Below are 24,973 nucleotides of genomic sequence, written 5' to 3'. Positions count from 1 at the left end.
GTTAACAACCTGCTCTGCTTATCTAGATCAACATGCCAGAACCCATTCTTAACATGAAGGCAGGGAAAAACCTTAGCATTTTGTAAATACAGGAGAATACCCTCCAGGGTTAGCATGGTGTAATGGTTTAGTGTTTATGCATACTCTGATGTTCGTTTTTGACCACCAACAGAGTTGATATCCATTCTGACAGCTCCTGCACCTTAACCAGAATCCCGTGAGCTTCTAACTCTTAAGTCTGTTTTGGCTTTTTTCTTGATAGTGACTGGCAAATGTCATAAAGGCATCTAGACTGCTTGGACAGCAGGGTCTACTTGTAAGTGCAGTGCCCATCCAATCTACCACACCTAGGGATCCTTTCATCAAGCCATGCTAGAAATTGGCCAGCGCTGCAGTTAGTGCATGGGTTTGCTGCACACTCCGGCCACTTTGTAGTGTGGCTGAAAATTTTTATTTTTATTTTGTTACATTTGTATCCCACATTTTCCCACCTATTTGCAGGCTCAATGTGGCTAACATAGTACCGCAGGCGTTCGCCAAGCTGGTAAAGAACAAATACAAAGTGGTATTATAGTAGAATGAGGTTCATGTGTTACAGACACATTTGGGAATCGTTGAGAGGAGGAGTTGCGTTAAGTCCATTACTAGCTTTAGTTAATTGTGTAGCAGGGTTCAGGCATTTAGGTTGTGTCATTTATTTTTTTATGGCCACGCGCTAATTCCCCCATTAGCGCATGGCCATTACCTTCAGGAACCCTTGCCACCTATTTTCGAGGCAGTAATGACTCCCACACTACTTCTGTGATAATCAGGTAGCACATGGTAATGTGCCCCCACTACACGATTAGCACAGGCCACACCTACTCTCCACCCCGAGACACACCTCCCGTGGCAAAAAATAAAAATATTTTCTACTGCAGGAGTAGTACATGCTGTCCAAACTACCGCGGGAAGCCTCAGCGCATGCTGCGGTAGTGCCCTTTTACTGCGTGGTAGGCCTACCGCGCCTTAGTAAAAGGGTCCCCTAGTGAAAAGATCTGGAAACTGGTCAAAGACCTGGGTGCCTGTCCACTTAGTGTTTGTTTCAGCAGTGCCTAAAATGAACACATGGTGTTTAGAGAAGAGTAGCTGCAATCACTGACAAGCTTCAGTACCCAACAAGATCTGTCTGTGTTGGGCCATAATATAGAAATCTACTTTGTAACTCTGATTGACTTTAAGATTCATCAAGTTGGTTGTATTCATCCATGTTGTTTGTAGCTCTGTGTTGTCAAACATGTAGATATTAGCCTCAGGAGACCACAGAACATACCCTGATCTGAGAGCATCTCTGGCTCTCTCTTCTGGAAAGAGATATTATTATTATTATTACATTTGTATCCCGCACTTTCCCACTCAAAGCAGGTTGAATGCGGTTTACATAGTAATAGGGAATACAGAATATTATTAGAGAAAGTAAAAGTTAAGTATAACAGATAAATAGAAGAGATAAGTAGGTAGAGATAGGCAATGGAGAAGGGAATAAAATGGGAGAATAGTCTGGGTCAATGTCGTTATCTCCTGGGTATGTGTGGGTAGGTGGGCTCATAAGATTAGTCTGGGTCATTCGGATAGGCTTGCTTGAATAAATGGGTTTTAGTGCTTTCCGGAAGCGTATATAGGCACAGATTGATCGGATGGGTCTGGGGAGGGCATTCTGCATCCAACTAGAACCTCACCAGCTTGTCTCTAACCTGTAGGCATGCGTCTTTCCTTTTTAGATCTTTCCTCTCTGTTTTTCTTTACTGCCTCTTTGTTCACTCAGACCCACCCATGGCTACACCCCTGGAAGTGGGTAATGTGTTCCCTTCATAGAGCAGGAGAAAATAATCTGTTCTGACAAGGTACAGCGTGCACTTATCTGTTTTTCTAAAAGCAGCACAAACAGCTTGCCTCTGGCCTAGAGTCCCAGAGTTAAAGTTCTGTCTTTCAATATTCAGTACAGTTGGGCCAGGTTGACCCTTAGTTCCAAAGATACTATTTCAGCAAGGTTCCAAGATAAACCTGGCCTAGAGCTTCTGCAGTAGAGGGCTTCTCTCCTTTTCCGTCCTCTGGACCTCTCTGTTCTGTTCCATCCTACAGCTTTTAATCTCCAGCCTGCTTGAGCCCCACCCCTCTAAGTAGGTGTAGGAATCTGTAGGATTGTGTATATAATTTGTGCATAGAAAATAACATCAGGTTCCTCCAATGTAAAACATAAAAAATCGATCATCTCAGTAGTTGCCATGCAGAAGGGTACTCCAGTGAGCTGCAAGATCATGTCAATAACCAGAGGAAATAGAAGTGTCCTATTTCCCCCTAATTGGTGAAAGTTAGGAGGAGTTTTAATCCTGGAGGGAAGTTAGAAAAATATATAAGGGAACACCTAACTTTGAAAACTGTCTCTTGACTTCTGCCGCCTGAGCCCTGACTTATATCATAGGGAGAATCCTCCTGCGAGATGTCTCCAGCCTTTTAGACAAAGAAGCAATACTTACAGCAGAGTTGCATCAATGCATTCAACACATATAAGCTGTTTCAATTTACAGACAAGACTCAGAAGTGTCACATAGACATCTGGCCTGCTGTTTTGCCTATGGTGTGAGCAGTGCTTTTTTTGTAGAAAAAAAGGTGCCGGTACTCATTGTGGGCGGGGTCACCACACATGGCACCGCCCCTATTATAGCCACACCCACATTAGCCACACCCCTTATACCAGCCATGGCGCATATAAACAGACATCATTGAAAATATTATACTAGTATAGGAGAAAAAATAATGTGATTTTTTTTTCATTATAAATAATTTCTGTAAGCTGTTACAGCTCCAGTATACCCAGTGCAAAATAAGACAAATTTCAAACACTAAAATGAAAATAAAATGATTTTTTTCTACCTTTGTTGTCTGGTGACTTTGTTTTTCTATCCATATTGGTCCCAGTCTCTGATTCTGCTGCTCTCTATCTGTTCTCTTAACTCCGTTTCCAGGGCTTTCTTTCCATTTATTTCTTTACTTTCCTCCTTTCTTCTTCTTTTGTTGCCCTGCATCCATAAGTAAAAGCTGGGTCCTCCTCCATGGAATTGACTGGAGGAGGTATAAGATGGATCTAGCTTTTGCCTATTTTCTCCATCCATGTGCAGTTTTTCTCCTCTTCCCTTTCCCTCATCTCCATCCATGCGCATCTTCTTTTTTCTTTCCTCCCCTCCATTCATGTCCAGCACTTCTCCTCTCTCTTCCCCTCCATCCATGTCCAGCATTTCTCATCTCTCTTCCCTCCTCTGTATCCATATCAAGCAATAATTCTCTCTCCCCTCTCCTCCATCCAAGTCAGCATTTCTCCTCTCTCCTAGCCAACTCCTCCATCCATCCATGTCCAGCAATTCTCTATCTCCTGCTCTCCTCTCCATCCATTTCTAGCATTTCTCCTCTCTCCCCTCTCATCCATGTCCAGCAATTCTCTCTTCCCTGTCCTCCCCTCCCTCTCCAGCGATTCTCCTCTCTCCCCTCCATGTCCAGCAATTCTCTCTTCCCTGTCCTCCCCTCCCCGTCCAGCGATTCTCCTCTCTCCCCTCCATGTCCAGAAATTCTCTCTTCCCTGTCCTCCCCCTCCCCGTCCAGCGATTCTCCTCTCTCCCCTCCATGTCCAGAAATTCTCTCTTCCCTGTCCTCCCCTCCCCGTCCAGCGATTCTCCTCTCTCCCCTCCATGTCCAGAAATTCTCTCTTCCCTGTCCTCCCCTCCCCATCCAGCGATTCTCCTCTCTCCCCTCCATGTCCAGAAATTCTATCTTCCCTGCCCTCCCCTCCATGTCCAGCAATTATCTCATCCCTGCCCTCCCATCAATGTCCAGCAATTCTCTCTCCCCTGCCCTTCCCATGTCCAGCAATTCTCTCTCCCCTGTCCTTCCCTCCCATCCCATGTCCAGCAATTCTCTCTCCCCTGCCCTTCCCTCCATCCCATGTCCAGCAATTCTCTCTCCCTTGCCCTTCCCTCCATCCCATCCTATGTCCAGCAATTCTCTCTCCCTTGCCCTTCCCTCCCATCCCATGTCCAGCAATTCTCTCCCCTGCCCTTCCCATGTCCAGCAATTCTCTCTCCCTTGCCCTTCCCTCCCAGCCCATCCCATGTCCAGCAATTCTCTCTCCCCTGCCCTTCCCATGTCCAGCAATTCTCTCTCCCTTGCCCTTCCCTCCCATGTCCAGCAATTCTCTCTCCCCGCCCTTCCCATGTCCAGCAATTCTCTCTCCCCTGCCCTTCCCTCCCATCCCATTGATTTCCAGCAATTCTCTCTCCCCTGCCCTTTCCTCCCATCCCATTGATTTCCAGCAATTCTCTCCCCTGCCCTTCCCTCCCATTATTTCCAGTGATTCTCCGCCTCTCCCCTGCCCTCCCATCGACGTGCAGCGATTTTTCCGTCCCTCCCCTGCCCTCACCTCTCCCATATCCAGCGATTCTTCGTCCCCCAGCGTCCTCCTTCACTGCCTGCCAGCCAGCGTCGGACTCAGAAGCGAACGGTGCAGGCAGCGATTGGCTGGCAGCGTCGTAGCTTCCCTCTGCAAATCCCGCCTACAACTTCCTGTTTACGCATAGGCGGGACTTGCAGAGGGAAGCTACGACGCTGCCAGCCAATCGCTGCCTGCACCGTTCGCTTCTGAGTCCGACTGGCTAGCAGGCAGTGAAGGAGGACGCTGGGGGATGAAGAATCGCTGGATATGAGAGAGGTGAGGGCAGGGGAGGGACGGAAAAATCGCTGCACGTCGATGAGAGGGCAGGGGAGAGGCGGAGAATCGCTGGAAGTAATGGGAGGGGAGGGGAGGAGGAGAAAAAGGTGCCAGTACGCCGTACCGTTGCGTACCGGCACAAAAAAAGCACTGGGTGTGAGTCTGGAAATTGGGGATCCATCTCAGTACCTTTGGGCTGATACTAGAAGGGGAAGCAGAAAAGAGTACCCATGTCTCATCTGTGCTGTACCACCAGGCATCTTTTAGCTACCAACCAAAAATACTGCAGAGTCTGTCAGAACCCAAATAATTAGCTGGGAGAAGAAAACTCCTACAGTTCCTGAACCAAAACACCAGACCAGTACTTATTTGAATATCTTATTAGCATACCAATTCTTCAAAGGTGGCAAGAACTAGCATTGTATGAGTGTATCAATTCCTTGTTAATACTTACTGGTGATGACATCTGCTGCTGTATAGCTGTAGTATAGTAACATAGTAGATGACGGCAGAAAAAAAGACCTGCACGGTCCATCCAGTCTGCCCAACAAGACAGCTCACGTGTGCTACTTTTTGTGTATACCCTACTTTGATTTGTACCTGTGCTCTTCAGGGCACAGACCGTATAAGTCTGCCCAGCACTAGCCCCGCCTCCCAACCACCAACCCCGCCTCCCAACCACCAGCTCTGACACAGGCCGTATAAGTCGGCCCAGCACTATCCCCGCCTCCCAACCACCAGCTGCGCCTCCCACCACCGGCTCTGGCACAGACTGTATAAGTCTGCCCAGCACTATCCCCGCCTCCCACTACCGGCTCTGCTATCCAATCTCGGTTAAGCTCCTGAGGATCCATTCCTTCTGAACAGGATTCCTTTATGTTTATCCCACGCATGTTTGAATTCCGTTACAGTTTTCATCTCCACCACCTCCCGCGGGAGGGCATTCCAAGCATCCACCACTCTCTCCGTGAAGAAATACTTCCTGACATCTTTCCTGAGTCTGCCCCCCTTCAATCTCATTTCATGTCCTCTCGTTCTACCGCTTTTGTATCTACAGAAAAGGTTCGTTTGCGGATTAATACCTTTCAAATATTTGAACGTCTGTATCATATCACCCCTGTTTCCCCTTTCCTCCAGGGTATATATGTTCAGGTCAGCAAGTCTCTCCTCATACGTCTTGTAACGCAAATCCCATACCATTCTCGTATATATATATATATATATATACTCTGTGGGAGAACACCATAGTTTTCAAGATAAGTGGAAGGAAGTGGACGCTGTGTATAAAGTTTTGGCTGCCCTGCATTTAAACTGCCTCTGTCACTAATGCCCCTGATTGTTTGACATCTGCTTATTTCTTTTGAAATAAACTATTTTGTTGTGGTTCAGAGCACATCAGTCATGTGGTCTGCATTTATTTGATGTCTGAGTGACTGTGAATGAGTAGAGAACTGCCTTATTCGGCCCCCTGGGGAATCCCCAGTCTCAGTCTACGCCCTTAAAAATAAAATATTGTATTCCTGACCAGCTCTCAGGTTCCAGAGCACACCCTATTATTATTATTAATTACATTTGTACCCCGCGCTTTCCCACACATAGCAGGTTCAATGCGGCTTACATAGTAAATAGAATTACAAAGTCTTGAAGGAGAATGTTACAAGTTGTAGTAAACATAGTAGTAGTGGGGTTTTGAGGATATGTAAATTGAGCATGGAGAGGTAAACAAGATAGGATGAGCAAAAGGAGAAGAGATTGGGAGGGGTAAGGAGTAGGAAGGATGGAGAGGAAGAGACAACCACCTAGAGTGACCTTAAAAGGTCAGGGCTTACACAGTTTAGCTCCACCTGCCTTAAGGTGACTTAGTTCCAGTATCAATGAGGGAGTGTTCTTAAGGAAGACAGACTCCCTCATAGCGACCTTCCACCACTCATTTGCTTCTGATACAGTCTAATTATTGAAACACTTCCATTGGCGATTGCTTTGCTCCACAGGTGTAGGTGGAAGGGGACCTGGTGCTGTTCTGACTGGGATCCGTGTCATTCCTTTGGGCTGCAACACTTCTCTAAGGATGCTAGTACAGTGGCTAGTATTAGTGACGGGCCAGCTGCATCTCTCCATACCCTCTCCCAGCCATAGACCACTGCAATTGCAGCTCTTTGAGCCACCCTATGGTTCTCCCTTCTCTCTGCTGTGCCTCTACCCCCCCCCCCCCAATGGCAGCCAGTGCTCACTTCCAGGTTTGCAGGCTAGATTGCTGCTGCAGGAAGGGTATGGGGTAAAGGTAGGGTTGCCATATTTGCGGAGACAAAAAAGAGGACAGAAAAAAAATAAAAATGGTTGCTACCTTTGCTAAAGAAATATTTAATTGTAGTTAATGAACACACATCAAACAGTGACTTACTTACATTACAGCAGTAGACATTGTACTTTTCAAGAACTTCTGGATTAGAGTTCGACTGAGTCTGAGCCTAAGCGTACTTATCATAAGAGCACATATCCCCTTGGCTGGCTTCTGAGATACATATGAAAGTCTTCACATGACATATGCTTAAAATTGTGCTGCATGAACAAAATTCCTTTGACAGATTCAATCAGCAGGGGAGCAGAGAGGGGATCAACAATGCCTTTCTTTCTCTTTAGCACTCCCATGTGTCCAGACTGACTGATAAGCCAGAGATAGTGTCTCTCATTATGTGGGTAGGTGTATTGGTCATAGGCACATAAAAGAGAAAGAGGACATTTCCCTAAAAATTAAAAATCTTGTAGGACGTATCTGAAGATGTCCAAAAAGAGGACATGGTAACCTTAGGTAAAGGATCATGGATTTGATATATCACCTTTCTGTGGTACAAGCAAAGTGGTTTACAAATATTAGTATATACAGGTAGGGGGAGGTGGTGCTGCCCCTCAGCCCTTTTCTACAGGCTGCTCTTGGGGGAGTTCCCAGAGCTTTCAATTTTCAACTGGAATAACTCTGTAATCAGGCCATTTTTGCTATTAGGGACAAGTGAATCAGTCCTGAGAGCATTCTGGGAGTGTCAGTGCCACAAACTTTGCAGAACAGGACTAGCTCAGCCTCTTCTCATGATTCAGAGTGAGGTGGTCACCTTAACAAGACATCAGCTACCTTTTAGGTGCCACTGCTGGATTTTATAGTTCAAAGTAGTAAACACAAAGCAACAAAAGTATTCTAAGAAGAAAAATATATTACTGGCAGCCCATCTCTCTTTGGTATTTACCAGTTACTCACCTGACCAAGATTCAGCTGCCAGACATTGGTGCATGCTGATTTATGGCTGCCAGCAAGCTATTAAGCAGAATTGTAAAGGTGGCAGGCTTTGCTTGGTTTTATTTTGTTTTGATGTTGTTGTTTCTTTTTTAAATCTTCATCACACAGTGATTATATTCTCAGTGGGCTCCTCAGTCACACACAGTCCATATTGGTTCTTTTAACATTGGAGGGAAACTCTCTGAGAGCACTTAGCAAAGGTTCTCACATACTGACAGGAAGATGTATAAAAAAAAAAAAACAAGAAAGAAAAGAATTAAGACAGCTCTGAAAAGCAAAATAGACTTCTGTGTGCTAGGGGGTGATTTATGGCAGCACATCCAGGCACCTAATTATGAGGGAATGAGAGAAATTCTTCAAATGTGTAGTCCTGACTCAGACATTTTCTGAAAATGAGAACTTGCATTAAAGGAGACCCCATACCTTTTGTAATTTCCAGGACATTTGGCTAAATGTAATAATTGTGAAAGAGAAGGCTGATTGCCTTGTTAAAGAATTGGGTGTTTTGTGAGCATACCTCTCAAACATAGCTCTGCCAATTCATCGCTCTCTCGAACTGCAAGAATCTCCTGCCCAGGCATGAATTTATTTCTGATTTGATTTATTAACTTGATAATCCACTTCCCAGAAATGAATGCATCAAAGCAGCTACAATAATTATCAATAAAATAACAATAACATACTAATCTAGCATATGAAGGACTCTCTAAATCATATAAAGTATACCAAATTCTTGAAAAAAAATTCCATCGTTATATAAATCTGATTGTGGGATGTTGCAAACAACATATAAATGTATTAATAGTAAAAGTTACTTCAAGGATCCAAGAGATAGGTGTTAACTCCTCAAGAAATTTGAATACTTGTATCACCACAGAAAAAAGAAAACAATGTATTCATTGATGGAATATTATCATAGGTAAATGAATGTGACAAAAGTGAAAAACATTGTTCACCTGGGAGAAATATGATATTCCATTGTCTTCAGCCAATCAAGCTTATTCATGAACAGCCCTTTCAAAAAACACACAGTTGGAGATGTCATCGGACGGCATCAGGACAGAACAGCTCTCCAAGAGCTCAGTACAGTTGGGAAGTTCCAAATATGTGTGACCTTTCCTTGAACAGTTTTTCTTTTCTAGTATCCTAATGTTGTTTTGTCATCTTGGTATATTTTCTTTATTGAAGGAGAGTTACTTTTGCTGCTTTTTGTCTTTGTCAACTGCCATGGGACTATGACACAGACAATCCCAGGCTTTAGGCCCTGTTGAATCTGCAAAAGAAAAATAGCACATTATGAAGTCTGTCTGCTATTTATCTAGGTTCAAACCATCATCAATAAGACTACAAAGACTGTGGACACATATCTGTCCAGGCCTCAAGGAAGCATCTCAATTAGCTTCTAGACCATTATAAGGCAGATCAGAAGCTCTTAAAACTGAAGAGGAAAACCTGTGCAGAGATTGGCTGATTCTGTACAATCCAGCAGATCCTCTTCTGTTGAAGTCCCTTCATTCCCTCATGTTAAGGCCTCAAAAGTCTAGTTGTGAAAGGGCAGCACCAATCTTGACTGAGACTTCTCAGACTAAAGGACAGATGTTTTCAGCCCAGTTGCACAGAGGAGGAGGAAGCTACCAAACAGAATGACCCAAAAGCAGTAACAAAGTGCCATTGTCTCAGTGCAGCAGACCATACACATGGCGCTATCCTGAAGTGCAAGTAAGAAGCTACTTCTGTGCCATCAACTAGCTATGCATAATAAAAGTCACAATTCAAGCAGTCAAAGCTCTGGTGCCATCCAGTTCAGGTCAGTCTTGGTTAAGGAGGTACATCCAGCTTGTTCTACAACTTACCATTCTAAAAAGAAATAATTCCAGCATAGAGTCAGTGCAGACCTCATCTTCTTCACCTATAGGAATACAGGAATCTGAATTATCGTCATCTGCTCAACACAACACTATTGCACTGGACACTTAGCAGTTCAGTGTTTGGTGAAAAAGACACTATCAACCCCAGTTCTGGTGATCATGGCAGATGTGTCTTCCGGCTTTGCTCCCTTACCCTTACCAGTACAGCTCCATTCATTTTTGCAGAACTCACAGGTTTGATTTACTCCTGTGCAGAGAGTCTTCCAATGAGCTGTGGTCTCTGCAAGAATTGCTTCTCATCAGCTCCACATGGTACAACTCCCTGCTTCAAAATGTAGAAGAAATTTTGTCTTACCTCCCTGTGCAGATTCAAAACTGAGCTCACTGTCCTTTTATCTGAGGTGGAGGAGTGTGGAACTCAGCTGATTCGTTCAGTTTATGATGTCATTGACATCTCAGAATACGCTACTACAATCAGATGCCTTGCCTGGTTAATAGCTTCAGGATTCAGAGAAGATGCTCATTCTAAATTGGCAGATGTGCCTTGCACTGGAGATTATCTTTTTGGTGAAAAGGTTAAAGATACTGTTCATACTATCAAAGACCACTGTATCACCCTACAGCATCCTTCTGTTGTAACCTCAGAGATTACATCATTTGTTAGACAAAAGAACAGAACCCAATATAGAAAAAAACTTCTCATTTAGGAAAAAGAATTTTGTTGTATTTATAAGATAAGCACAAAAAGTCCAGTGCCAGTTTTACTCTACGGCAGGCTTTGTCAGAGAGAAGGGAGACAGCAAAACAAACTGCTCTTTTTCAGTCTGAACAATCTTCATGTTTTTAACTGAAACATTTGAACACTATCAGTTCTTTTTCCATCCCATACCCTTCTTGTTGGGGTTGGGTTCAGTTTTTCCCTTCAGGATTGGCAGAAAATAACATATGCCTGGGTGTTAAGTATCATCAGATCCATTCCTCCCAAAAGATCTTTCAATCTGTCTCACCTACTGTTGCAGACCAATACAATATTTTTCCACTTTAAAAGATAATGGTTTTTAATTTACATTGTTTATTTTTGAATCATAAATCATAACCACCCTGATCACCCCTGACGTCACAATCCCAATATCAGAAAATCTAAAAATTCTAGGGGTAACACTAGACAACCACCTAACTCTGGAAACTCATGCAAAAGCCACGACGAAAACGTTGTTCAACATGGTGGGAGGTGGTGGAGATGAAAACGGTAACGAAATTCAAACATGCGTGGGATAAACATAAAGGAATCCTGTTCAGAAGAAATGGATCCTCAGGAGCTTAGCCGAGATTGGATAACAGAGCCGCGGAGCTGGTGGTTGGGAGGCGGGGGATAGTGCCGGACAGACTTGTACGGTCTGTGCCCTGAAAAAGACAAGTACAAATCAAGGTAAGGTATACACAAAAAAGTGGCACATTTCTTGGGCAGACTGGATGGACCGTGCAGGTCTTTTTCTGCCATCATCTACTATGTTACTATGATGTGGGTAATGAAAAGAGTAAAACCATTCCTCCCACAGAAATCTTTCCACAACCTAATACAATCCACAGTACTCGCCCATGCCGACTACTGCAATAGCATCTTCATCGGCTGCAAAGCCCAAATCATGAAAAAACTCCAAACTGCACAAAACACAGCAGCCAGACTCATTTTTTGGCAAACCACGATTTGAAAGTGCAACCCCACTTCATGAAAAACTTCACTGGCTCCCTATCAAGGAACGCATAAATTTCAAAGTCCATACAATGATCCACAGGATCAACCTCCCAACCAGAAATGGGTCCAAATCTTCCAGAACATATCTCAATCTTCATCTTCCCAACTGCAAAGGCCTCAAATACAAAACCTACTATGCATCCAACTTCTCCGTTATAGGCAGCCAACTCTGGAACTCAATACCACGACACATCCGAACAACCAATGAACACCTACCCTTCCGAAAGCTGCTGAAGACTTACCTCTTTAAACAAGCCTACCCAAACAACCAAACTTAAATCTTGAACTTAATTCCACACCACCAACACTACCCATACTCCAATCCTCTCCCCCACATCTCCCCCCTTTGTTCTACTCGCTTAACGTAAACATCTCTTGATGTACCATATCTTGTACCACACTTTGTGTTATCTCTATGTATCTGCACCATAGCTTGTAAGCCGCACTGAGCCTGCTATCAAGCGGGAAAGAGCGGGGTATAAATGTTTTTTAAATTTTAAACTGAGGAGACAGTGCATAGGAAGTGTCATATGTTCAGACCTTTTCACCAGTTTGGAGCTCTATTTATTTAATGCATTTGTATCCCACATTTTCCCACCTCTTTGCAGGCTCTAGGAAAGCTGTTCCATCCCAACACCACCAGATGTTGTCACCCTCTTGTACACCCGATCCATCCTGCTATGGAGAACACCTTCTTTGTGATAGGATTAGACACCTTTATATAGCAGAGTATTTTCAGTTAGTACAATAATGTATATACAGAGCCTGACCCTGAGCTGCCCACCACAGCAGAGGAGTTGAGCAGGTTAGGGACAGTTCAAAAGAGGAGGAAGGGCAGATAAAGGGGCCAGAGGGGGAGGGCTGTAATGCGAGAAGCTTGGAGAGGGGTGCATGAGGTCTAGCAGAGAAGACAGAAGGCAGTGAAGGAGGGTGAGAGAGGACCGACTATGAGTGACAGTGGTGGTGATAGAAGCAAATTTAGGACAACTTGAGTTTGAACCAGTCCTGTTCCTGCCTTTCCTATACTGCGTTATTTTATGCTCCATTATATGGTTGCCATCATTCACAACCTCTTGCCTCACTTTTTCCCATTTGGCTTCCTTGTGAATTGAATTTTCTCCTTTTTCATTTCATCAGGCTCCCTACAGGAAGTCATTATGCACGGCCTCTACACTCGCTCCCTGACATCCATGCACAGTCCCTCTTCTGAATTCTTCATTCGGCTCTCATCAGGGTCCTATTTTGTACAGCTGCTCCCCTTAGCAGGAGGCCATCACATGTCTTTCTCTTCCCTCTATTGTACAATGTTGGACTGACCTCCCATGGACAAGATCCCTGTTAGTTCCAGTGATTTTCATTGCTTGGCCAGCGGATGCCACAGTAAGAGCAACATGTTACTTACAGCCTTCTCCACCTTCTTAAAGAGTGTAAATGCCGCTTCAGTAGTCCTCTAGCCAACCAGAGGAGCAGCAGCCCATATTGGGAATGGGACTAAGGTTTCTTACATAGCGGCTGAGAATCCTAGTCATTGCAAGACATTAACAATCAATCATATTCATTCCTGCAATAAGATAAACTTTGTTCTGGTCCCCTGTCCTTTCTTTCACCTTTTACACTAACAGTCAATTCTCTCTCTCTCATGCCCTGACTTATTTCTGTGACTTTTTTTTTGGTGAGGTTGGAAAGGGAAGTGAGGGAGGGATGGAATCAGGAAAAACATGTCATGCTCTATCTTTCATCAGGGTCATAAGTCATTATTTAGAATTTTTTCAACAGTTATTTTTTAAATAAATGTTTTGATACCTATCATCTGCTCACTACTTTTCAGAGTGTGCGGATAGGAAGGGAACTCTACCACTCTTCCAGAGGTTTGTGCCAATCTGCTCTTGGTGTCCTGGAGCTTTCTTATAGTGGAGACTGGAATGGAATTCCTGGACTCTTGCTGCATTCAGCTCAGCTCCAAGAGCTTTTGCCTCAGGGGAATCCTCTGCTTTCTTTGCAAGAAGGAATCCCAGCCAACAAGTTTCACATTTGCCAAGCAAAACGATCAGCTTTCAGCACCTCACCCTCTGAGTTGCTGCCTGTGACTGGGTGGGAGTTTTATTATACAGAAGTGTGAGCAAAACGTCTCCTCTAAAATTGGGAGTGCTGGGATTGGGAGTCATTGAAGCAATGTGAGGGTCAAAGAAGAAAAAATGTTTGTGATAGTAATCCCATTTCAATTCTTAAAAAAATAGAAAAAAAACTATTTGCATATGGCAGGAGAAAAAGAAGAACTGAGAAGGATAAAGGACGTGAGATAAATGGAAAGAGAACAAACAGCAGAAGACAGAGGAAAGGTGAGAAAGGGAGGCAGAGGCATAGGGATGGGGTACAACACAGAGAAATGAAAAATAAAAGTGAGTTCAAGAAAGAGTGGAGAAAAGAGAAAAATAAAAATAAGGAAAGGGTAATACAGAGAGAAGAGGCAGAGAAAAGAAGACATGAAATAATAATTATTATTATGATCAGATGGCTCCTAAAGTGATGTCCAAAGAGACAGAAAGAGAAGAGATACAAGCCAGGAAACGAGAACAGAGCGGGAAAATCTGAACAAAAAGTGTGGAGTAACAGTGAAATAATGAAAAAAAAAATGGTTAAAATTCAGGCTGAGTCAAGGGGGAGGAAAAGTGCAGGACGGCGGCGTCTGGGGATCCCTAGCCATTGAATTGGTTTGGGCACACTGCTAAGTGAAAGAATAAAAGCGATAAAGCATTAGTATTATTTGCTGTAAATTGGTAAGGCAACAGTTCCAGCAAAGTGTTTCCAAGATGTGTCAGAGCAGCAGCGGCAGCCTGCCTGGCACACATATCGGGACTTGGGTCCAGTGGTGTAGCCACAGGTGGGCCAGGGCCCACCCACTTAGGGCACAGGCCCACCCAACAGTAGCAAACGTTTAACAGTAGCTGGTGGGGATCCTAAATTCGGCCAGCTGAAGACTTCCCCCTGATGGTAATGAAAACACTACTCTCCACCATACTGACACCTGCACATGCTCAGTTTTCAGCACATGCCTGCTGCAGACTGCCAAGGTGGAAAGAAGCATTTTCCTGCCAGCTGAGATATTTTTGGGTGGTGTTGTGGGGGGGGGGGGGGGGGGGGGGGGGGGTGGGGGGGAAGAACACTTGGTGCCCACCCACTTCTTGCCTACGTCCACTCAAAATCTGTTGTCTGGCTACGCCCCTGCTTGGGTCTTTACGAACTTGGCACAGAGCAGAAGTACCAGGAAACCCCTTCTTGTGCCTCCGCTGCCTCCCTCCCTGCCGAGCCAGCTGTCATTTATATGGAGACATCACGGCCTCTTTTCTTACGTTTACCCATCCAGATTTCCTCGGAGAGACATCATAGAGTTAAAAAAAAATGTGCTGCCTTGTTTTTCTTGGTATCTGATGCTATTAGACAGTCCCCTGTAGAAACTGTGTCACATTACTGTGTGCAGGATTTTTTTTTCTCCCTTTTCCTGCGCATGCGCCTACCATATGCACTATGCAGTTGAATCTTCTTTTCTCCAGCAGTGCTTGGAAGGGAAAAGGGATGAGATTTGATATACCTACCACCCTTTTCTGGTTACAATCAAAGCGGTTTAGGTATTTCTTTTGCACCTGGGACAATGGGACAGTCAAAGACTAGTTTGATGAGGCTTCAACTAGTGCAGATCACTGCAGCTAAATTGGTATCTCGTATCTGGAAAGAAAAAAAAAATGTTATCTCACAATGGCTACCAATTAAAGCTAGAATCTCATTTAAATTGCTGTGCCTTGTTTATAAGGCCTTTCAGAGAAAGGACTTAACAAGGACCTGGGGTTCCTAGCCCATTATAAACCATAAAGCTGTATGTCTCTGTTGATCACCCCACCCCTCACCTATCCACACCCATCCTGTTAGAATATCAATGATATGCTTTGATGTCCCCATGCATACCTCCGACCCACCCCCATCCTCCCACCCTGTCATAGTAATGCTTGAATGTTTTCACTTATATACACTGTCAGCTAGCACATTTGCTTATTTCCGATCTGACGAAGAAGGGCAACCTTCGAAAGCTAATCAAGAAATGTATTAAGTTATGTCCAATAAAAAAGGTATCATCTTATTTTCTTTTTCATGTTTTATTTTGTTTGATTTCTATTGATAACCTTAAGAGTGGACTAACATGGCTACCACACTCCTCTACTTAGGATGGACTACCAAAATACCTGTGGAACAAATGAGTAAAGTATGCACCTTCACCAGCCCTGCACTCCCTCAAACATGCTTGATACAGCTTCCTTCCTTGCATTCTGTTAGGTTAAGAGTCACCAAAAATAGGGCATTTTGGTATGCAGGCTCCTTTCTTAGGACTTCCTTACCCACTTAATTTCATAGTATTCCTTGTTGCACTGCATTTCGCAAAGATTTTAAGTCTTGGTTATTCAAAGACAGTTATGGCTTCTCAGTCTTGAATTTTTAACTTTATATTGTGACTTTGTAATTTTGTGTTTGTATTTAGTAGTTGAATTATATACATTTATTATTGTTTCTTTTATTTTTATTGTAAACTGCTTTGACACTTTACTGTTTTAAGCAGTTTATCAACTCAATAAATCAAATCGAAGTGACTTGCCCAGAGTCACAAGAAGCTGCAGTGGGAACTGAACTGATCGCCCCTGGTTCTCAGGCCACTGCACTAACCATTAAAAAGAAGGGGTTTAAAAGGGTCTGGATGGCCTCCTAAAGGAAAAGTTTACAGACCATTATTAAAATGACTTGGGGAAAATCCACTGCTTATTTCTGGGATAAACAGCATAAAATGTTGGAAGCAGGATGCTGGGCTTGATGGAACTTTGGTCTGTCCCAGTGTGGCAATACTTATGTACTAAGAAAGACGAGCAGTGGAGTCCAGGAATCCTTTACCGCCTCCCTCCTAGCCTAGTGAGCAGGAGTCAGAGTAGAGGAGTTTTATTTTTAACCTTAACTGCTAAATATATTACTTTCACATCTCTACAATTGTCATGCCAGTACAGATATCTGAATTTACAGTCTGGGATTAACTAAATATTGACCCTAGCAAATCAGATCCTGCCCCTACATGCAACCCCAATATTATACCTCCGAAAACAAGAGGAGCTCAGAGATACCAACATAACACCTCAAGTCCTAACAAAGCTGGCACAGAGTAGAGGAGTAGCCTAGTGGTTAGAGCACTGGGCTGACAACCAGGGAACTAGTTCACATGGAGCTGCAGTGGAATTTGATCTTGGGTAAGTCACTTAATCCTCCATTGCCTCAGGTATAAACTTTCTATGTACCTAGAGGGCTCACAATCTAAGTTTTTGTACCTGTGGCAATGGAGGGTTAGATGACTTACCCAAGGTGACAAGGAGCTGTTGTGGGAATTGAACCCAGGTTGCCAGGATCACAGCCTGCTGCACCAACCATTAGGCCACTCCTCTCTCCATCTAATGAAAGGGGTTGAACTGAATCAAAGTACTCTTTCCCCCTGCACACTATACCTGGCAGGTTCCCCCTTTTCTATTTCTGCCTCCCAGCCTTTTGTCCCACATTACTTTCTCTCTGCTCCTGGTATCCCCTAGCCTCTGGTGTGTCTGACTCAATCTTATTTGTCGATAGGTAAAGCAAAATTGCTTACTTGTAATAGGTGTTCTCCATAGACAGCAGGATGAATCAAGCACACAATCGCTCCCACGTCACCAAGAGTTGTTTTTGAACCTGAGGAGACTGGGTGTGGAAACAACCACATACCAGGGGCGTAGCCAGACCTTAAGGTGGGAGGGGGGCCAGAGCTTGAGGGTTGTGGGCACATTTTGAGTGCCGCCCCGCCTCGCCTCACCTCCCCCCGCCACCGCTTCGCGCCTTCTTGCACCCCCCCTCGCCTTGCAAATACCTTTGCTGGTGAGGGTCCTCAACCACCGTCAGCCAAACCAAGGGCCTAGACATAATTTGTGGGGGCCCACCCCAGTGACCCCCCCCCCCCGGTAGCTATGCCCCTGCCACATACATTCAGAACTCTCCACTATTTCAGAGTTTTAGGAGAGCTGTTCCATCCCAGCACCGTCAGATGACTTCACCCACTCGTGTGCCTCATTCATCTTTCTCACAAATTCCCTTCTCTTGACCTTAAAGCTATACCCCTTGCTCCACATTCCTCTCTTTCCCTCTCTTACCCCCATACTCTCCTCTGTAAATGTAGAATCAAAGAAAATGAGAGCAGAAAAAGACCATATGGCTGATCCAGTCTACACATAGCCCAGCCCAGTGGCAGACCTTCAAATTAAGGATCCCTAAGAGAACAGAGTAGTCTTGTGATTAGGGCAGGGAAGCCAGGCTCAAAATCCCACTGATACTCCTTGTGATCTTGGGCAAAACACTTAATCCTTCATTGCTCCATGTACAAACTTAGGGGCAGATGAAGAAAGCCTTGTGGTAGAGCTGCTGACTGCAAGGCTTCTACTGCCAGCTTTCCACTAAAAGTTGACTGTGGGATGCGTTATTCAATGATCATGCAAATTACTGCCGTGTTAAAATCGCAGCAATAATACACAGCTCATTGAAAAATATCATCCTACCTGTCAATACGTGAGCAGTGATTGGCTCATGCACAGACAGATAGGGTGCCATTAAAAAAACAAACTATGGGCATGTTTCAGCCTGGGCCTCCCCCTACCAATACATAAATTGAAGCACTCTCTTCACCTCCCCTTCCCCATATGACTCGAATATCCCTGGTGTCTAGTGCACCCCTCACCACCCTTTCCACTAAAAATAAAGTGTCCCAGATCTCCAAATGAGGCATAAGTGATGCCCATAACTCCTGTCTCCTTTCTTCACACTGCGACCTGCCCTCCCTTCTCCCCGTGAAAGCACATAAAGTAGTTGTTCTGGTTGGAGTGATGAGAGAAGGTTGTATCATTCCCACCTTAAGTAATTCCTTTATCCCTTATTTGTCCTGTTTGTCCTGATTAGATTGTAAGCTCTGTCAAGCAGGGACTGTCTCTTACATGTTTATGTGTACAGTGCTGCGTATGTCTAGTAGTGCTATAGAAATGATAAGCAGTAGTAGTAGTGAGTGGGGCAGACGCTATGCTTTCCTTCAGCAGTGTACAGCACAGGCAGCAACAGTGCAAACTCCCCCCCCCCCCAACACATTGCCCCAACACAGAGCAGGTAGAGCATGACCTGCAAGCACACACACTGTTTACTAAGCAGTGTTATAGGCGCGTTAACGTTTGTAATGCGTGTTAACCATGTACGTGCCTACAATATCCATATAGGTGCCTACTAGCGCACGCAGTAAGTGTAGGTGCACTAAAAACACTAACACACCTTAGTAAACAGGGCCCTCGGTTTCTATCAGGTTGCTTTATCTCCCATTGCCTCAAATTCTAAGCACTTTAGGACCTGGATTCATACTTGCATCTAATTTTCTTATACAGTGCTGTGGCGTAGGGTGCTATATAAATGTCCAAATAATTGGTTGTGGAGTGGAGAACTGTTCCAGAATTTAAAAAGGCATGGGATAAGGATGTGGGATCGCTTAGGAACAGGAAGAATTAGGGGTTACAGAGGATAGGCAGACTGGATGGGTCATATGGCCTTTATCTGCCATCATGTTTCTATGTTTCCACATGATTCAATCTGACTAGCCATTTATTAAAATTTGCATGTCCACAAACTAACTCTTTAGGGATAAATAATTAGCCAACGGTGTCAGCATTTTTATGGCTACTGGTAGTGTTATGCCCAGATTTTCAATGCCGGGCCATGTCCGGGCAGCAGCATTGAATATTCGGGTTTGTGCGGCCGGCTATCCCTTATCTGTTTAAGTGCAATATTCAGCACTTAACTGCCTAAGGGGCCCTTTTACTAAGCCGCATAGGCGCCTACGCGTGCCCAACATGCGCCAATTTGGAGTTACTGTCCAGCTACCGCGTGGCCCGGGTGGTAATTTTATTTTTTTACGTGTTTCCGAAAAGACTTTTTATTTTCGGACGCTTGGCGAAAACCAGGCGGTAATCGGCATTCTATGCGCGTAGACCATTACCGCTCAGTTACCTGTTGAGACCTTACCGCTAAGTCAATGGCAGGCGGTAAGGTCTCAGACCCAAAATGGATGCGCGGCAGTTTTTGTTTTTCTGCACATCCATTTTCAGCAAAAATGTTTAAAAGGCCTTTTTTTACAGGCATGCTGAAAAATGGATCTGCGTGTGCCCAAAACACGCGCCTACACTAGCGCAGGCCATTTTTTGGCGCACCTTAGTAAAAGGACCCCTAATTTAAAATGGACAAAGATATGACTGTGTTTTATGCAGTCCTATTGTCCAGTTAACTTAGGTGGTTAAATGCTGAATATTGCACTTAACCACATAAGTGCTGACTCTGCCCCTGGATCACCTACAAAACTGCCAGCTTTGAGTTTTGTGGTTAGTGCTGACAAATGCCACTGAATATCAGTGGATAGCCCACCCAAGTGATTTAACTGGGCAGGAGTCTCTCCTGTCTGGTTAAATCTCTTTGAATATCAACCCCTTAGATACTATACCCAAAGCAGACAACCCCCAGCACATGGCAAACAAACATTGACCTGGAATGCTCACTATACTCCTATTCAGAACTCTCAGGCCAGCTGTGTCCACCTCATGCATCGTGAGTCTAGCCCAGCCCAGCCTATATTTGAAAATGATCACGATGCTGGCATTCGAAGTCAGAATGATGTGCCAGGCAGGCGAAGAGTGTGGATAAACAGGAGGTTCTCTTTGCAAGGCCCCAATCCTCTGGAGACTGACATATATTATTGAAAGTGGACTGCAATGTTACTGGGGGGGGGGGGGGGGGGGGGTGGGGGGGCTGTTTGTGCTGCATGCTAGCTGCAGTGGTGTAGCCAGACAGCCTACTGGAAAGGCCTTAGCCCAAGGTGAGTGGCCATAGAATTCTCTCTCCCCCTACCCCCACCCCCGGTCTCTGCCCTCAGCTCCTCAAAATATAAATACCTGAGCTGACGGGGATCTGCCAAGACCTCTCCTGCTTGAGGTATGCCTGCAGCAGTACTTATTCAGCAGGTGCACTTCATTGCTAATGATGGCTCTCTCGTGCATGCTCAGTTCAGGCCCAACTGAGCATGTGCAGGACAGCCGGCATTAGTGACGAAGCACGCCTGCTGACTAAGTGCTGCTGCAGGTGCAACTCAGGCAGGAGAGGTCTTCGGCTGGTGGGGCTTGGCATCCCCACCAGCCAGGAAAGCAGAGGGGTCCCAAGCAGAAAATGAGGAGGCCCAGGCCCCTGAGGCTCCTCATGGCTATGCCACTGCAACTGACCCATGTGCTATATGCTAATCTCTTCCTTTTCCTCTTGGTGCTGTTAAATACTCCTACTGAGGCCCCCTAGCTAGAACATGAAATTGAAAACAGACCAATCAATAAGCACATTTTTGTGTACACAGACTGAAATAAACTGTTATGCATCAACACTCAGGTATATATATACCTATGGATATTTATAATAAATAAACATTGCTGTAATTTTCTATTGGATATGTCCAATTTATTCTAGCTGTACATCGCCTTGGGTGAATTTCTTCATAAAGGCAGTAAATAAATCTTAATAAACACACCTAATGGCAGACTCTTACTGTAGTGCTTTCTCTCTCTCTCTCACATACACACACACACCCCAAGCCTCTCCTGCTCTCTCTCTCTGAATAAATGTTGAAGAGGAGTGTCTGCAGCTCTGATATGAAATGACCGTGTGAGGCATCCAGGTCCCCAGCGGTCAGCAGAAGAACCTGACTGCATTATCTATGAGAGAGCTGTCATTCTCTGCAGCGAGAGCAGAGGGCAGTGCTGCTTCAGGCATGGAAAAATAAGAGCAGCAGACACCATGGCTAGGCATTATTGTCATACCAGGGAGGTGGGATTTTTTTTAGGGTCTTGCTTACTGGAACAAATAAAAGGTGAAGCAGAAGAATGCAAACACAGATGAGTCATCTGGCTGCTAAAGAATTTGAGCTTGTTATTAGTTTGGTGCAATAATATGCCTGCTCCCTCCCCTGCTTCGCTGTTCCTCCACCTCTTGCCTTTCAACTTGTCAGTGACCTGGGAACAAGGGGAACTCAACATCGACTGTGTGAAAAGTGTTAAGCTCCACAAGGATGGCTTCTGTTCACCCTGCAGTAGTGACAGAAATCACATCACCATGTGGTAATGAGGAACAGGAAGGGAAGAGCGAAGGCTAGCAATGGTACTAGTGCTTTTTGGACCCTCTCATGTAGGGGTGAGGGAAAGATGAGTAATAAAACAGCACACACCAAAATGACTGCTTGTGGAGGACACACACCAGAAATACTGTACTAACATAAGGAAATGGGTCACCTACAAGAAGGATTTATGACAGGAGAGGGCATGACGTCAAAAAGTTGAAGCCATCTCCCCCACGCAGCTGCCATATTGTGTGACCTCAAACATTTGCAGATGCTATTGACAACAACAGCAAACTTGTGAGGTTTATGATTGCCTATGTGTGGTTTTTTATTTGACAGCTTTTTTATTTATTTGAAAATTTCCCATATGTAAACCACAGATTTTTTTTTTTTTTACCTCTGAGGGGGGGGGGGGGGGGGGGGGGGGGGGGGGGGGGTGGTTCTGGGCCATGAGCCATGTTCCTACCATGGGTGCAGGCACTCCAGAGTGGCAGACTTGGTTTTGGAGCTGTGGGAGGCTCAATATTTGTAGGGGGCAGCTTTAAGAAAGGCCCCAGCTCTGCCTGAGCCTTGGGCCCGAGTTGTTGGGGACTCCCATGGCTGCAAAAACAAGTCTGCCACTCTGGAGCACCCGCACCCATGGCAGGTCCATGGCTCACTCCCTAGGACACCCTCTCTCCCTGAGGTAAAAGTTAAAACCTTGGGTTACATATGGAAAGCTTTCTTTATGATGAGCAACTACTAACAGCATTAAAAAGGGCAGTGGTGCGGCCTTTGTGAAAGAAAAACAACCTTGACCACAACAAATCTGAAAGTTACTGGCCAGTATCCAACACTTGTAGGAAAACTTATAGGGCAAACAGTTTGTGTACAACTCAGTGATTGGCTAGAAGAGAGAAACTGGCTAGATCCATGTCAATCTGGATTCAGACCCAGTTATGGAATAGAAATGATTCTCATGTCCCTACTACATGATCTTCACAGAAACCAACACAGGGGATTTGCCTCGATGTTAGTACTGTTAGATTTCTGAGCAGCTTTCAACACTGTGGATCATGATATCATGTTAGCATGACTGGCAGAAACAGGTATCAATGGAACAGTACTTTCTTGGTTCAGATCCTATCTATTGGACAGGCAACAATCCATAATGTTTGGCAGCACCTCATCGCCACCATGGCCACTGACCTGTGGGGTATCACAAGGATCAATACTGTCACCTACTGTGTTGAATATCTACCTCAAGCCACTAACTGAGCTGATTCAGTCAATGGATACTCAGTTCTACATCTACATTGAACCTGGCTTACGCACAGCCTTGAATAAACTGACAAGCTGTCTAACATCAATTCAAGAATGGGCTAAAAACAACAAACTGCCTGAACTAAGTAAACCCGAGCTTCTTTGGGTCCCTAACACAAATGGGCACATACCTGACATCAAAATCTATTTTGGGAAGTACGAACTCCCCCTCAAATCACAAGTCAGAAACCTTGGAATACAGTTAGATTCAACATTTACTCTGATCTCTCAAATCTAAGCAACCTTCAAGAACTGCTTCTACCATTTGCGACAACTACATTGCCTCTCTCCATACACTGAGAAAGCAAATCTTGTCTCAGTTGTGCATGCCATGATAACAGCAAGACTGGAATACTGTAATGCACTCTACACTGGTCTGACTACAAATGGTCTGCACCAGCTCCAATTGATTCAGAATGCTGCAGCAAGACTAATAGAAGGTTGCAAGCAATGAGACCATGTCACACCGTTTTTACAAAAACTTCATGGCAACGAGTACAGTACAGGGCTAAATTTAAAACTCTAGGTCTGAACTTCAAGGCCCTTAAATGAAATGATCCTGAGTATTTGAAGAACTGGATCACCCTCTACACACCTCCAAGGACACTAAGGTCCTCCCAGGAAGTATCCTTAACCAAATCGTATCCAAAGGACATTACATGATGTGATACCCACAAGTGCCTTCTCTGGAGTAGCCCCCTCACTCTGGAATGCACTCCCTAAAAGGCTTCACTTAACACAAGACTATCTGTACTTCAGGAAGCAAGTAAAAGCTTGGTTGTTCAACCAGGCCTTTACTGAAAGAACTAACTTGCTAGTCTCCCACACACACAAAAGGAGTGGCACCAGCTGCACATACTGTAGCAGAATATGTTTATCCACTCTAACTGAGATAATATTTAAGCACCTCTTTGACTTCATCTGCAACTTTCTTTAAACTGTTTCCCTTATTTTCTAAATCCTCTTACATATCTATATGTTCCATCTCTGCTTATACCCTATGCTATCTATTAAAATGTTTTATTATGTATTGTGTTGACATTGTAAGTAGTATACTATTCATGCTTTGTATTGTTATTTGAATATTTTTACTAATGTAAGTCTATTGCTTATGTTTGACTTATTTTGCTGTACACCGCCTTGAGTGAATTCCTTCAAAAGTGGTAAATAAATCTAAATAAATGTAACCCTAAGAGTTAAGTTAAAAAAAAAACGTACCTGAGCTCTCCCAGGTTTCTATATGGCCACATCGGGTCATTTCGGGTGGTCCTGGGTGGTGGAGGGTGTGTCTCTGCCCAGGGCTGCTCTGTTGCTTGACCGGTGGCTGTTCCGGCCGTTCTGTGGTTGCCAGGCGACCCGGTCGCCTTCGAGCCTGTTTTGGGCCGGGTTGCGGTGGCATTGGTGGTCGGGGGGGGCTCCGGGTCGCTCCAGAACTGGAATGCTGTCTATACGCGTCTAGCCACGAAGGTGCGCTGGACGCGAATTATGGTTCTCAAGCTGGGACCCGGCAGGAAAATGGCCGGCTTTAGGCCTAGCCTGCCGGGAGGGAGGGGGGACTGAGAGAGTGCAAAGTTCGCACATGCTCAGTCCATCCCTGGAGCTCTGGTTAGCCCTCATTGGAGCCTGGGGCTCAATTTTGGAGTGGCCCAGCCGGAGTTCATGGATTTTTGTGTTTTTGGGGTCGTTTTATTTTTGGACCTGATTTTTGTTAAGGGCCTTCGGGACTGGAACCAACGGTGGTCGCCAGATCAGGGGCTTTGGGGAGTCAGATAAGGGGTTTGGTGGCCCA

This window comes from Microcaecilia unicolor, chromosome 3, assembly GCF_901765095.1.
Source record: "Microcaecilia unicolor chromosome 3, aMicUni1.1, whole genome shotgun sequence".
Lineage (NCBI taxonomy): Eukaryota > Metazoa > Chordata > Amphibia > Gymnophiona > Siphonopidae > Microcaecilia > Microcaecilia unicolor.
Note: the sequence above shows the minus strand (reverse complement) of the source record.